The sequence below is a fragment of the Panthera pardus genome, unplaced genomic scaffold (genome assembly GCF_024362965.1).
Source record: "Panthera pardus isolate Hobbes unplaced genomic scaffold, ASM2436296v1 HiC_scaffold_12, whole genome shotgun sequence".
NCBI lineage: Eukaryota > Metazoa > Chordata > Mammalia > Carnivora > Felidae > Panthera > Panthera pardus.
Window position 1 is genome coordinate 66,195,548 of NW_026526677.1, and position 15,345 is coordinate 66,210,892.

Here is a 15,345-nt window from a genome sequence, read left to right on the forward strand (position 1 = left end):
ACAGATCGATGAAACAGTGAACAGCACAAAATCCCTGCCCTGCCAGCAAATTTCATTCTACTGGTGGTGGTGGTTGAGGCAAGGTGATGACTAGCTGATAAGAAAATAAGTACACAAAGAAAATAAGGTATAGTAGTGCCAAAGATAAGATAACCAGTAGAGGAGGCCTCTCTGAGGGGGTGACATTTGAGGAGAGACCTCTGAGTGATGAGGATGAGCCATATGAAGATCTTGGAAGATCATTCTAAGCAGAAGGAGCTGTGTGTGTAAAGGCTATGGGGTGAACTTGAGCTCAATAAGTGTGGCTGGAGTACAATCAGCAAGGAAGTGGTAACAGATAAAGTTGGGGATGTAAGCAGGGGCCCAGTCAGATTGTATAGGGCCTAATTAGGATTTTATGGGTTTTTAAATTTTTAAAATTTTTCTTATTTTAAATAGAAGCCACTGGTTGGGTTTGAGATGGGAATGATCTGATCTATGTTTACAAGTAGTATCACTCTAGCTGCTGGGTAGAGAGTAGACTGGGAGGTAGGGGAGAGCATAGCATTTCAGGTGGGTTATGAATGGGCAGGAAGAGAACATACTCACCTGCCATTCTAAGGTTAGATGAAGTTTTTAATATAATTTAAATTTGCTGAGGACACCAAATTAAAATTGTACAAGAGCAGATGCAGAATGTCTGCACAGATTTCCTGGGCTCCAGGAGTCTCTGATGTGGACCTGGAACTACCAGTGATGCTACAAAGAAAGCTCCATTCTGGTTTTGCAGCCTTTTTTTTTTTTTTTTAAATTTTATTTTTTATTTTTTACATCCAAGTTAGTTAGCATATAGTGCAACAATGATTTCAGGAGTAGATTCCTTAGTGCCTCTTACCCATTTAGCCCATCCCCCTTCCCACAACCCCCCCCCCCCAGTAACCTTCTGTTTGTTCTCCATATTTAAGAGTCTCTTCTGTTTTGTCCCCCTCCCTGTTTTTATATTATTTTTGTTTCCCTTCCCTTATGTTCATCTGTTTTGTCTCTTAAAGTCTTCATATGAGGGAAGTCATATGATTTTTGTCTTTCTCTGACTGACCAATTTCACTTAGCATAATACCCTCCAGTTCCATCCACGTAGTTGCAAATGGCAAATTTTCATTCTTTTTGATTGCTGAATAATACTCAATTGTGTATATATATATACACACACACCACATCATCTTTATCCATTCATCCATCGATGGACATTTGGGCTCTTTCCATACTTTGGCTATTGTTGATAGTGCTATTATAAACATGAGGGTGCATGTGTCCCTTCGAAACAGCACACCTGTATCCCATGGATAAATGCCTAGTAGTGCAATTGCTGGGTGGTAGGGTAGTTCTATTTTTAGTGTTTTGAGGAACCTCCATACTGTTTTCCAGAGTGGCTGCACCAGCTTGCATTCCCATGCAGCCTTTTTTTTTTTTAAAGAATTTTTTTCTTAAGTTTGTTTATTTTTGATAGAGCATGACCGAGGGAGGGGCAGAGACGGAGGGAGACACAGAATCTAAAGCAGGCTCCAGGCTCCTTGCTGTCAGCACAGAGCCCGCTGTGGGACCCAAATCCATGAACCATGAGATCATGACCCGAGCTGAAGTCTGATGCTTAACCTACTGAGCCACCTAGGTGCTCCTTAAAGGAATTTCTTTTTTAAGTTTATTTATTTTGAGAGCATGAGAGTGGGGGAGGGGCAGAGAGAAAGGGAAAGAGAATCCTAAGTAGGCTCTGTACCATCAGCATGGGGCCCAACACGGGGCTTGAACCCATGAATCATGGAGCCTGCTTGGCATATTCTCTCTCTCTCTTTCTCTGTCCCTCCTCCTCTCTCTCTCTCTCTCAAAAATAAATAAATTAAAAAAAAAGTGAGTAGAGCTTGGGCACTGAATTCAGACATCAGAATTTCACCACTCTTAGCTGTGTTAATCCTTGCACCTCAGTTTCCTCACCTATAAAAATGAGAATGTTATAATGTCATCCCCACAGAGTTAAAAAGATTAATATACTAGAGAATGGAATGTGCCTAGCCCTTAATAGAAGCTCAGTAAATGTCTGTTCCCTTCCTCTTGATCTGTGGAAAGTATTTTTGGTTTGTTGGGCAGGAAGAACTAGTTAGACCAAAACTACATTCTCTAAGGAAAATTTCTAACTCCTGTCTAGATTTTTAAAAATTAAAAATTAAAAAATTCTAATTGAAGTACAGTGGATGTATAATATTAAATTAGTTTCAGGTGTACAACATAGTAAGTCAACAATTGTGTATGTTATGAAATGCTCACCATGGTGTGCATTACACTATTATTGACTATATTCCCTCTGCTTTACTTTTCATCCTGGTGACTTATTTACTTTAGAACTGGAACTTTGTGCTTCTTAATCCTAAACACCCATCTTCCCACCCCCCTCCCCTTTGGCCACCACTAGTTCTCTGTATTTATGAGTCTGTTTCTCTCTTTGTTGTTGTTTGTTTGCAGTTTGTGACAATGTGAATATACTTGGAGGGTATTATACTAAGTGAAAATAATCTGGACAGAGAAAGACAAATACCATATGATTTCACTTGTAAGTGGAATCTAAAAAACAAAAGAAATGAACAAAGAAATTAAAAAAATGTTGTTAAGAATTTCCAGGGCATTGTCAGGCAGATCATTACTCTCCAGGGTATGGTGAAAGCCTCTTCCCTGGCAAATGCAAGCAAGTGAAGACCTGAAGATGCTGATATCAGGGGCTCCCAACAAACAGTCCACCTAGGTCACCCTGTAGTAAAGCTCAGAGTTAATGATCCCTTCAGAATTTCAGTAGCTTTATTGAGACATAATTCACACACCATTCAATTTACCAACATCTAAGGTACCCAGCTTAATGTTATTTAGTATATTCATAGATTTGTGCAACCATCACTATAGTAAATTTTTAAACATTCCCGTCACACCCAAAAGAAACCCCGCATTTGTTAGTAATCGTTCCCCTTTACTCCTGCTTTCTTCTCCCTTCCCCCCAGACCCCATCACTAGGTAACTAGTAATCCATTTTCTGTCTGTATAAATTTGCCTATTCAGGGTATTTCATATGAGTGGAATGATACATATGTGGTCTTTTGAGACTGGCTTCTTACTCTTAGAACAATGTTTTCAAGGTTTATATATCCTGTAACATGGATCAGTACTTCATTACTTTTCATTGCCAAATAGTGTTCTTGTATGGATACACTACATTTTATTATCCGTTCACCAGTTGATGGATGTTAGAGTTGTTTTCATATTTGGGCTATTAAGAATACTGTTGCTGTGAACATTCATGTACATGTTTTTGTGTGTACATATTTTTTCATTTCTCTTGGGTATAAACCTAGGAGTTAGTTGGGACTGCTGAGCCATTTGGTAACGCCATGTTTAACATTCTGAGGAACTTCCAAACTGTTCTCCAAAATGGCTGCATCATTTAACATTCCCATCAACAATGTTTGAGGGTTCCGTTTTCTCTACATCCTAGCCAATACTTGTTATTGTTTGATTGGTTAAGGCTAGTCTATGAGTGTGAAGTGGGATCTCATTATAGTTTCTTTTTTTACATTCTGTAATTGAAGTATAATTAACATACAATGTTTTGTTACTTTCAGGGATACAATATATATACTCGACAATTTTATATATTACTCAGTGCTTACCATGATAAATGTAGTCACCATCTGTAACTGTCAAACATTCTTACAATATCATTGATGATATTCCCTATTATACTTTTCACCTCTGTGACTTACTTATTTTATAATTTGAAGTTTGTACCTCTTGGTCCCCTTTATTTATTTCACCTACACACCCACTCACATACCATCTGGCAAACACCAGTTTGTTCACTGTATTTAAGTATCTGTTTTTGATAGAATCGGGGGGAAGATGGCAGTGTAGGAGGACGCTGGGCTCACCGTGTCCTGCTGATCACTTAGATTCCACCCACACCTGCCTAAATAACCCAGAAAACTGCCAGAAGACTAGCAGAACGGATTCTCTGGAGCCAAGCGCAGATGAGAGGCCCACGGAAGAGGGTAGGAAGGGCAGAGAGGTGGTGCGCGCTACACAGACTGGCGGGAGGGGGCAGAGGGGCAACCCGCCGGCAAAGCAGAGCCCCCGAGTCTAGTTTGCAAAAGCGGAGGGGCCGGAAGGAGTGTGTTCAGACAGCAAGTGGGACTTATCATCTGGAAGGTTGTAAGTTAACAGCTCTGCTAGGAGAGCAGGAAGGCTGGAGGACAACGGGAGGGAGAGTTGTTGAGCCCCGGATGACAGAACTCAGCTTGGTGGGGAACAAAGGCACGCGCCAGTGCCATCTCCCTCGCTCATCCCCCGGCCAAAATCCCAAAGGGAACAAGTTCCTGCCAGGGAATTCGCTTGCACCGTGCAAACACCCAACACTGTGCTTCTGCAGATCCATCCCTCCGGCGGCGGATCTGATTCCTTCCCGGTGCTGCAGGGCCCCTCCCGAAGCGGATCTCTGAAGGATAAGCGAGCTGAGCCTGCCCCTCCCGCCCCTGTGCACCTTGCTGATCCACCCCAGCTAATACGCCAGATCCCCAGCACCACAAGCCTGGCAGTGTGCAAGTAGCCCAGATGGGCCACGCCACCCCACAGTGAATCCCGCCCCTGGGAGAGGGGAAGAGAAGGCACACACCAGACTGACTGTGGCCCCAGTGGTGGGCTGGGGTCAGACATCAGGTCTGACTGCGGCCCCGCCCACCAACGCAAGTTATTCAAGACAGCACAGGGGAAGTGTCCTGCAGTTCTGCACCACTCCAGGGACTATCCAAAATGACGAAACGGAAGAATTCCCCTCAAAAGAATTTCCAGGAAATAACAGCTAACCAACTGATCAAAAAGGATGTAAACAATATAACAGAAAGTGAATTTAGAATAATAGTCATAAAATTAATCGCTGGGCTTGAAAACAGTATACAGGACAGCAGAGAATCTCTTGCCACAGAGATCAAGGGACTAAGGAACAGTCACGAGGAGCTGAAAAACGCTTTAAATGAAATGCAAAACAAAATGGAAACCACGACGGCTCGTCTTGAAGAGGCAGAGGAGAGAATAGGTGAACTAGAAGATAAAGTTATGGAGAAAGAGGAAGCTGAAAGAAAGAGAGATAAAAAAATTCAGGAGTATGAGGGGAAAATTAGAGAACTAAGTGATACACTAAAAAGAAATAATATACGCATAATTGGTATCCCAGAGGAGGAAGAGAGAGGGAAAGGTGCTGAAGGGGTACTTGAAGAAATAATAGCTGAGAACTTCCCTGATCTGGGGAAGGAAAAAGGCATTGAAATCCAAGAGGCACAGAGAACTCCCTTCAGACGTAACTTGAATCCATCTGCACGACATATCATAGTGAAACTGGCAAAATACAAGGATAAAGAGAAAATTCTTAAAGCAGCTAGAGATAAACTCCCTAACATATAAAGGGAGACCGATAAGACTAGTGACGGATCTCTCTACTGAAACTTGGCAGGCCAGAAAGGAATGGCAGGAAATCTTCAATGTGATGAACAGAAAAAAAAATATGCAGCCAAGAATCCTTTATCCAGCAAGTCTGTCATTTAGAATAGAAGGAGAGATAAAGGTCTTCCCAAACAAACAAAAGCTGAAGGAATTTGTCACCACTAAACCAGCCCTACAAGAGATCCTAAGGGGGATCCTGTGAGACAAAGTACCAGAGACATCGCTACAAGCGTGAAACCTACAGACATCACAATGACTCTAAACCCGTATCTTTCTATAATAACACTGAACGTAAATGGACTAAATGCGCCAACCAAAAGACATAGGGTATCAGAATGGATAAAAAAACAAGACCCATCTATTTGCTGTCTACAAGAGACTCATTTTAGACCTGAGGACACTTTCAGATTGAAAATGAGAATGGAGAACTATCTATCATGCTACTGGAAGTCAAAAGAAAGCTGGAGTAGCCATACTTATATCAAACAAACTAGACTTTAAATTAAAGGTTGTAACAAGAGATGAAGAAGGGCATTATATAATAATTACAGGGTCTATCCATCAGGAAGAGCTAACAATTATAAATGTCTATGTGCCGAATACGGGAGCCCCCAAATATATAAAACAATTACTCACAAACATAAGCAACCTTATTGATAAGAATGTGGTAATTGCAGGGGACTTAAACACTCCACTTACAGAAATGGATAGATCATCTAGACACACGGTCAATAAAGAAACAAGGGCCCTGAATGATACATTGGATCAGATGGACTTGACAGATATATTTAGAACTCTGCATCCCAAAGCAACAGAATACACTTTCTTCTCGAGTGCACATGTAACATTCTCCAAGATAGATTGCATACTGGGTCACAAAACAGCCCTTCATAAGTATACAAGAATTGAGATCATACCATGCATACGTTCAGACCACAATGCTATGAAGCTTGAAATCAACCACAGGAAAAAGTCTGGAAAACCTCCAAAAGCATGGAGGTTAAAGAACACCCTACTAAAGAATGAATGGGTCAACCAGGCAATTAGAGAAGAAATTAAAAAATATATGGGAACAAACGAAAATGAAAATACAACAATCCAAACGCTTTGGGATGCAGCGAAGGCAGTCCTGAGAGGAAAATACATTGCAATCCAGGCCTATCTCAAGAAACGAGAAAAATACCAAATGCAAAATCTAACAGCACACCTAAAGGAAATAGAAGCAGAACAGCAAAGCCAGCCTAAAGCCAGCAGAAGAAGAGAAATAATAAAGAGCAGAGCAGAAATAAACAATATAGAATGTAAAAAAACTGTAGAGCAGATCAACAAAACCAAGAGTTGGCTTTTTGAAAAGAAAAAATAAACAAAATTGACAAACCTCTAGCCAGGCTTCTCAAAAAGAAAAGGGAGACGACCCAAATAGATAAAATCATGAATGAAAATGGAATTATTACAACCAATCCCTCAGAAATACAAGCAATTATCAGGGAATATTATGAAAAATTATATGCCAACAAACTGGACAACCTGGAAGAAATGGACAAATTCCTAAACACCCACACTCTTCCAGCACTCAATCAGGAGGAAATAGAAAGCTGGAACAGACCCATACCCAGCGAAGAAATTGAATTGGTTATCAAAAATCTCCCAACAAATAAGAGTCCAGGACCAGATGGCTTCCCAGGGGAGTTCTACCAGACGTTTATAGCAGAGATAATACCTATCCTTCTCAAGCTATTCCAAAAAATAGAAAGGGAAGGAAAACTTCCAGACTCATTCTATGAAGCCAGTATTACTTTGATTGCTAAACCAGACAGAGACCCAGGAAAAAAAGAGAACTACAGGCCAATATCCCTGATGAATATGGATGCAAAAATTCTCAGTAAGATACTAGCAAATCGAATTCAACAGCATGTAAAAAGAATTATTCACCATGATCAAGTGGGGTTCATTCCTGGGATGCAGGGCTGGTTCAACATTTGCAAATCAATCAATGTGATACAATACATTAATAAAAGAAAAGAGAAGAACCATATGATCCTGTCAATCGATGCAGAAAAGGCATTTGACAAAATTCAGCATCGTTTCTTAATAAAAACCCTTGAGACAGTTGGGATAGAAGGAACATACTTAAAGATCATAAAAGCCATTTATGAAAAGCCCACAGCTAACATCATCCTCAATGGGGAAAAACAGAGCTTTTTCCCTGAGATCAGGAACACGACAGGGATGTCCACTCTCATCGCTGTTGTTTAACATAGTGTTGGAAGTTCTAGCATCAGCAATCAGACAACAAAAGGAAATCAAAGGCATCAAAATTGGCAAAGATGAAGTCAAGCTTTCACTTTTTGCAGATGACATGATATTATACATGGAAAATCCGATAGACTCCACCAAAAGTCTGCTAGAACTGATACATGAATTCAGCAAAGTGGCAGAATACAAAATCAATGTACAGAAATCAGTTGCATTCTTATACACTAATAATGAAGCAACAGAAAGACAAATAAAGAAACTGATCCCATTCCCAATTGCACTAAGAAGCATAAAATACCTAGGAATAAATCTAACCAAAGATGTACAAGATCTGTATGCTGAAAACTATAGAAAGCTTATGCAGGTAATTGAAGAAGATATAAAGAAATGGAAAAACATTCCGTGCTCATGGATTGGAAGAATAAATATTGTCAAAATGTCAATACTACCCAAAGCTATCTACACATTCAATGCAGTCCCAATCAAAATTGCACCAGCATTCTTCTCGAAACTAGAACAAGCAATCCTAAAATTCATATGGAACCACACAAGGCCCCGAATAGCCAAAGTAATTTTGAAGAAGACCACCAAAGCAGGAGGCATCACAATCCCAGACTTTAGCCTCTACTACAAAGCTGTAATCATCCAGACAGCATGGTATTGGCACAAAAACAGACACATAGACCAATGGAATAGAATAAAAACCGTAGAACTAGACCCACAAACGTATGGCCAACTAATCTTTGACAAAGCAGGAAAGAATATCCAATGGAAAAAAGACAGCCTCTTTAACAAATGGTGCTGGGAGAACTGGACAGCAACATGCAGAAGGTTGAAACTAGACCACTTTCTCACACCATTCACAAAAATAAACTCAAAATGGATAAAGGACCTGAATGTGAGACAGGAAACCATCAAAACCCTAGAGGAGAAAGCAGGAAAAGACCTCTCTGACCTCAGCAGTAGCAATTTCTTACTTGACACATCCCAAAGGCAAGGGAATTAAAAGCAAAAATGAACTACTGGGACCTTATGAAGACAAAAAGCTTCTGCACAGCAAAGGAAACAATCAACAAAACTAAAAGGCAACCAAAGGAATGGGAAAAGATATTTGCAAATGGCATATCGGACAAAGGGCTAGTATCCAAAATCTATGAAGAGCTCACCAAACTCCACACCCGAAAAACAAATAACCCAGTGAAGAAATGGGCAGAAAACATGAATAGACACTTCTCTAAAGAAGACATCCAGATGGCCAACAGCCATATGAAAAGACGCTCAACGTCGCTCCTCATCAGGGAAATACAAATCAAAACCACACTCAGATATCACCTCACACCAGTCAGAGTGGCCAAAATGAACAAATCAGGAGACTATAGATGCTGGCGAGGATGTGGAGAAAGGGGAACCCTCTTGCACTGTTGGTGGCAATGCAAACTGGTGCAGCCGCTCTGGAAAACAGTGTGGAGGTTCCTCAAAAAATTAAAAATAGACCTACCCTATGACCCAGCAATAGCACTGCTAGGAATTTACCCAAGGGATACAGGAGTACTGATGCATAGGGGCACTTGTACCCCAATGTTTATAGCAGCACTCTCAACAATAGCCAAATTAATGGAAAGAGCCTAAATGTCCATCAACTGATGACTGGATAAAGAAATTGTGGTTTATATACACAATGGAGTACTATGTGGCAATGAGAAAGAATGAAATATGGCCCTTTGTAGCAGCGTGGATGGAACTGGAGAGTGTGATGCTAAGTGAAATAAGCCATACAGAGAAAGACAGATACCATATGTTTTCACTCTTATATGGATCCTGAGAAACTTAACAGAAACCCATGGGGGAGGGGAAGGAAAAAAAAAAAAAAGAGGTTAGAGTGTGAGAGAGCCAAAGCATAAGAGACTCTTAAAAACTGAGAAAAACTGAGGGTTGATGGGGGTTGGGTGATGGGTATTGAGGAGGGCACCTTTTGGGATGAGCACTGGGTGTTGTATGGAAACCAATTTGACAATAAATTTCATATATTGAAAAAAAATTATGAATGCAAAAAAATGTAAAAAAAAAATCTGTTTTTTTCCCTCTATATTTAAGAATCTGTTTTTGTTCATTTGGTTTTTAGATTTCAAAACTAAGTAAAATCATATGGCATTTGTCTTTCTCTGACTTATTTCACTTAGCATAATACTCTCTAGGTCCATTCATGTCACAAATGGTAAGATCTTACTCCTTTTTATGGCTGAGTAATATCTCATTGTATACGTAAATTATACCTTTATCCATTCATCAGTGGACACTTAGGCTTCCATATCTTGGCTATTTTAAATAAGGCTGCAACATACACAGTGGTGCATATATCTTTTAATTAGTGTTTTTGTTTTCTTTGGGTAAATATCCAGTAGTGGAATTACTAGATTCTATGGTATTTCTATTTTTAATGTTTTGAGGAACCTCCATACTGTTTTCCACAGTGGGTGCACCAATTCACAGTCCCACCAACAGTGCACAAAGGTTCCCTTTTCTCCACATTCTGTCAACACTTGTTATTATTTGTCTTTTAGGTACTAGTCATTTTGACAGGTATGAGCTGATATCTCATTGTGGTTTTGATTTGCATTTCTCTGATGATTATTGATTTTGAGCTTTGCCAACCATTTGTCTTCTCTTGAAAAATGCCTATTCAGATCTTCTGTGTGTTTTTAAATCAGATTTTTAATCAGAGCTTTGTAAGTTCTTTATATAGTTTAGATATTAACCCTTTATTAGATATATCATTTGCAAATATCCTTTTCACTAGGTTGTCTTTTTATTTTGTTTATGGTTTACTTCACTGTGCAGAGGTTTTTATTTTGATGTAGTCATAATAGTTTATCTTTGCTTTTGTTTCCCTTGCCTTAGGAGACCTATCCATAAATATGTTGCTAAGACTGATGTCAAAGAAATTACTATGCTGCATTTTTTTTTTTTAGGAGTTTTATGGTTTTATTTAGGTCTTTAATACACTTTGAGTTTTTGTATATGGTATACTAAAGTGGTCCAGTTTCATTCTGTTGCATGTAGCTATCCAGTTTTCCCAACAACATTTATTGAAAAGAATGCCTTTTCCCTTATTGTGTATTCTTTATTTCTTTGTCTTAGATTAATTGACCATAAAAACATGGATTTATTTCTGGGCTTTCTATTCTGTTCTATTGATCTCTGTGTCTATCTTTGTGCCAGTTCTGATTTCTACAGTTTAGTAGTTTATCTTGAAATCTAGGATTCTGATACCTCCAGCTTTGTTCTTGTTTCTCAAGATTGCTTTGGCTACTCAGGATCTTATGTACTTACATACAAATTTTAGGGTTATTTGTTCTAGTTCTGTGAAGAATACTATTTGTGTTTTGATAGGGATTGCTTTGAGTCTGTGGATTGCTATGGGTAGTATGGGTGTGATAGCCAGATTAATTCTTCCGCTCCATGAGCATGGTATGTCTTAACATTTGTTTGTGTCATCTCAGTTTCTTTCATCACATAGTTTTCAGTCTTTTACCTCCTCGGTTAGGTTTATTCCTAGATATTTTATTCTTTTTTGGTGCAATTGTAAATGGAATTGTTTTATTAATTTCTCTTGCTGCCACTTTATTGTTAATGTATAGAAATGGAACTGATTTCTGGGCATTAATTTTGTATTCTGCAACTTTATTGCTTTCTTTTTTTTTGAGAGAGACCAGGAGTGTGCACACATGTGGGTGCCTATACATGTATGCAAGCAGGGAAGGGGTAGAAAGAGGAGAGAGACTCTTAAGCAGGCTCTGTATCCACTGTGGAGCTCAACCCAGGCTGGATCACAGGACTGTGAGATCATGACCTGAGCTCAAATCAAGAGTTGGATGCTTAACCAGCTGAGCCATACAGGCACCCCTGCAACTTTTCTGAATTCATTTATCAATTACAATATTTTTTGATACTCTTTAGGATTTTCTATGTATGGTATCATGTCATCTGTAAGTAGTGACAGTTTAACTTCTCCCTTAATCAATTTGGATGCCTTTAATTATTTTGTTGTCTGATTTCTCTGGCTAGTACTTTGTTGAATTAAGACAGTGAGAATGGACATCCTCATCTTATTCTTGATCCTAGAGGGAAGGCCCTGAGTTTTTCACCATTGGCTGGTGAGCTAGGAGTTAGTCATATATGGCTTTTATTGTATTTAGGCTTGTTCCCTCTATACCTATTTTATTGAGAGTTTTTAAAATCATGAACAGATGTTGAATTTTGTCAAATGCTTTTTCTGCATTTATTGAAATGACCATATGGTTTTTATCCCTTGTTTTGTTGATGTGGTGTGTCATGTTGCTTGATTTGCAAATATTGAACCACCCTTCCATCCCAGAATAAATCCCACTTATCATGGTGAATGATACTTTTAATGTATTGTTCAATGTGGCTTGCTAATATTTTGTTAAGAATTTTTGCATCTATGTTTATCAGAGATGTGGGCCTGTAGTTTTTGTTGTTGTTGTTGGTGATGGTGGTGGTTGTTTTTTGCAGTGTTTCTTTTTTGTTTTGGTGTCAGGGTAATGCTGGCTTTGTTGAATGTGCTTGGAAGTTTTTCTTCCCTCTATTTTTGGGAACAGTTGGAGGAGAATAGGCATTAACTCGTATTTAAATGTTTAGTAGATTTTAACTGTGACTCCATCTGGTACTGGCCTTTTGCTTATTGGGAGTTTTTTGATTACCATTTCAGTTTTATTGCTAGTATTTGGTCTGTTCAGATTTTCTGTTTCTTCCTGATTTAGTTTTTTTTTTAATATTTATTTTTATTTTGAGAGAGAGATAGAGATATAGAGATGAGAGAAAAAGAGAGAGAGAGAATGAGCCTAGAAGGGGCTGAGAGAAGGGGAGAGAGAATCCCAAGTAGGCTCCATGCTGTCAGCACAGAGTCCCATGTGGGGCTCGATCTCACCAACCATGAGGTCATGACCTGAGCTGAAATTAAGAGCCGGATCCTTAGCTGACAGAGCCACCCAGGCTGTTTTCTTACTGATTCAGTTTTGAAAGTTCATATGTTTCTATAAATTTATCCATTTTTTCTAGGTACTTTGCTGGCATGTAATTTTTTGTAGTATTCTATTATATTCCTTTATATTCCTGTGGTGTTGGTTACTGTTGCTTCTCCCCTTTCATTTCAAATATTACTTGTGTCCTCTTTTTTTTTTTTTTTTTTTTTTTGATGAGTCTGGCTAAAGGTTTATCAATTTTACCTTTTCAGAGAACCAGCTCTTGGTTTCATTAATTTTTTCAATTTTTTTTTTTTACTTTCTGTTTCATTTATTTCTTTTTTTTTTTTTTTTAATTTTTTAAATGTTTATTTATTTTTGACGGAGAGAGAGAGAGTGTGTGTGTGTGCGCATGAGTGGGGAAGGGGCAGAGAGAGAGAGAGAGGGAGACACAGAATCCAAAGCAGGCTCCAGGCTCTGAGCTGTCAGCACAGAGCCCGACGCGGGGCTCGAACTCCCAGACTGCGAGATCATGACCTGAGCCGAAGGCGGACATTCAACCGACTGAGCCACCCAGGCGCCCCTGTTTCATTTATTTCTGCACCAGTATTTATTATTTCCGTCTGTGTACTAACTTTGGGCTTTGTTCTTTTTCTAGTTCTTTTAGGTACATAGATTTTTTATTTGTTTTTCCTGTTTCTTGAAGTAGACTTGTTTCACCATGAATCTCCTTTTTAGAATTGCTTTTGCTGCATCCCAAAGATTTTTGACTGTTGTGTTTTCATTTTCATTTGTCTCCTTTTTTTTCTTTTTAAATTTCCTCTTTTATTTGTTGACCTGTTCGTAGTTTTGTAACATACTGTTTAGCCTCCATGTGTTTGTGTTTTTTTCCAGTTTTTTTCTTGGGATTTATTTTTAGTTTCATAATGTTATGGTTGAAAAAGATGATGTGATTTCAGTCTTCTTAAATGTATTGAGACTTGTTTTGTGACCTAATATGATCTATCCTGCAAAACATTCCATGTGCACTTGAAAAGAATGTGTATTCTGTTGTTTTTGGAAAGAATGTTTTGTATAAACCTGCTAAGTTCATTTAGCCTCATGTGTCATTGAAAGACAGGTTTCCTTACTGATTTTCATCCTGAATGATCTATCTATCGATGTAAGTGGGGTTTTAAAGTCCTCTACTCTTAGGAGTACCTGGCTGGCTCAGTTGGTAGAGTATCCAACTCTTGATCTCAGGGTCATGAGTTCAAGTCCTATGTTGGGCATGGAGTCTACTTAAAAAAATCCTCTGCTCTTACTGTATTACATCTTTCCCTTATATCTGTTAATATTTACTTTATGTATTTAGCTGCTGAAATGTTGGGTGTCCAGATACTTACATTTATTATATCCTCTTGACCTGTATTGACCTGTGAATTATCACATAATGCCCTTGTTTTTCTCTTGTTATGGTCTTTATTTTTTGAGAGAGAGCAAGAGAGCATGTGCATCAATGGGGGTGGGGCAGAGAGAGAGGGAGAGAGAATCCCAAGCAGGCTCTGCACTGTCAGCACAGAGCCCAACATGGATTTCATCATGTGAACTGTGAGATCATGACCTGGGCCGAAATCAAGAGTTGGACGCTTAACTGACTGAGCCACCAAGAAGGCCCAAGAGTCCGTTTCTTGGTTTGTCACTCTCTCTTTTTACCCCCTTTGCTTGTTTGTTTTTTAAATTACACATATGAGTGAAACCATATGGTATTTGTCTTTCTCTGATTTACTTCACTTAGCAGTATACTCTAGCTCCATTTATGTTGCAGATGGCAAGATTTCATTGATTTCAATGATTAAATAATATTCCATTTGTGTGTGTGTGTGTGTATACATACATATACATACTACATCATCTTTATCCATTTATCAGTTGATGGACACTTGGGCTGTTTCCATAATTTTGCTATTGTATGTAATGCTGCTATAAACATAGGATGGCATGTATCCCTTTGAATTAGTATTTTTCTATTCTTTAGGTAAATATCCAGTAGTCTGATTGCTGGATTGTAGGGTAGTTCTGTTTTTAACTTTTTGAGGAATCGCAATACAGTTTTCCACAGTGGCTGTATCAGTGAGCATTCCCACTAACAGTGCACGAGGCCTCACCTTTCTCTATATCCTTGCCATCCTTGTTTCTTGTGTTGTTGAGTTTAGCCATTCTGACAGGTGTGAGGTGATATCTCATTGTAGTTTTGATTTGTACTACCCTGATCAGTTTCATGTGTCTGTTGGCCATCTGTATGTCTTCTTTGGAATGATGTCTATGCATGTCTTCTGCCATTTAAAAAACAAGGTTTATTTATTTATTTTTGAGAGAGAAAGAGAGCAGAAGCCAGGGAGAGGTGGAGAGAGAAGGAGACACAGAATCTGAAGCAGGTTCCAGGCTCTGAGCTGTCAGAACAGAGCCCAGTGAGGGGCTTGAACCTACGAACTATGAGATCATGACCTAAGCCGAAGTCAGACTCTTAACCAACTGAGCAGGCGCCCCTCTTCTGCCCATTTTTTAAATTGGATTATTCATTTTTTGAGTGTTGAGTTTTATAAGTTCTTTATATATT

The 15,345-nt window shown here is 38.9% G+C and overlaps 1 protein-coding gene across 1 annotated transcript in view; it reads left to right on the forward strand.

Moving 5' to 3' along the window:
• ANKRD42 (ankyrin repeat domain 42) overlaps positions 1-15,345 on the forward strand; it is a gene marked incomplete at its 5' end in the record, with an annotated part of 73,975 nt that overhangs the window by 44,321 nt on the left and 14,309 nt on the right. The gene's annotated exons all lie outside the window — the stretch shown is intronic.